Below are 942 nucleotides of genomic sequence, written 5' to 3'. Positions count from 1 at the left end.
AACAAATAAACACACAAATACCCCACCTCCTCCCAAAACTGAAACCAAAAGGACACAAGTAAACTTTAGGAGGTGATGTATATGTCTATCACCTTGCTTGTGGTGATAGTATCACAGCTATTTGCATATGCCCAAACTCATGCCATTATTCACATTAAATATGTTCGGTTCTCTGTATATCAGTTATGCTTCAATAAAGCTGTTAAACTGGAATAAGTGTCTGTGCCATTGTAATTTCGGCAACAGAAGCAAGTGTGATCTGAGATTGCTGATTTTTGGGATATAATGTTACATCTCCATTTTATGAATAAATAAACTGATGCTTACGTGTGGATAAATGATTTGTTCAAAACCACACAGCTGAAAAGTGCTAGTATCAGGATGCTAGCCCAGTCATATCATACCTGAATTTCTATACTCTTAAGTTATATGCCACAGCCCTCAGAAACATGCCTGTCTTCTCGGGATTAGTGGCATCCTGTTTGCCTAACAGTCCTATGACTACTTGTGCCCTAAAACTCTCTAGCCTTGTGCTGTTCCATATGCTATAGAATCGTCTATCCATATGTGACTATAAGCACTTGAGATGTGGCTAATGTAAATAGAAATGTACTCTAAGTGTAATTACACATAGGAGATTTCAAAGATGTAATCCAAAAAAAACTCTCTCATAAATAATTTTTACATTGAGTACATGTATAATAATATCTTGTATATATTGCATTCAATAAAATATATTATTACGCCGGGCGCGGTGGCTCACGCCTGTAATCCCAGCACTTTGGGAGGCCGAGGCGGGTGGATCACGAGGTCAAGAGATGGAGACCATCCTGGTCAACACGGTGAAACCCCGTCTCTACTAAAAATACAAAAAATTAGCTGGGCATGGTGGCGTGTGCCTGTAATCCCAGCTACTCAGGAGGCTGAGGCAGGAGAATTGCC

This window comes from Cebus imitator, unplaced genomic scaffold, assembly GCF_001604975.1.
Source record: "Cebus imitator isolate Cc_AM_T3 unplaced genomic scaffold, Cebus_imitator-1.0 Scaffold18, whole genome shotgun sequence".
Lineage (NCBI taxonomy): Eukaryota > Metazoa > Chordata > Mammalia > Primates > Cebidae > Cebus > Cebus imitator.
This window is presented reverse-complemented; position numbering follows the sequence as displayed.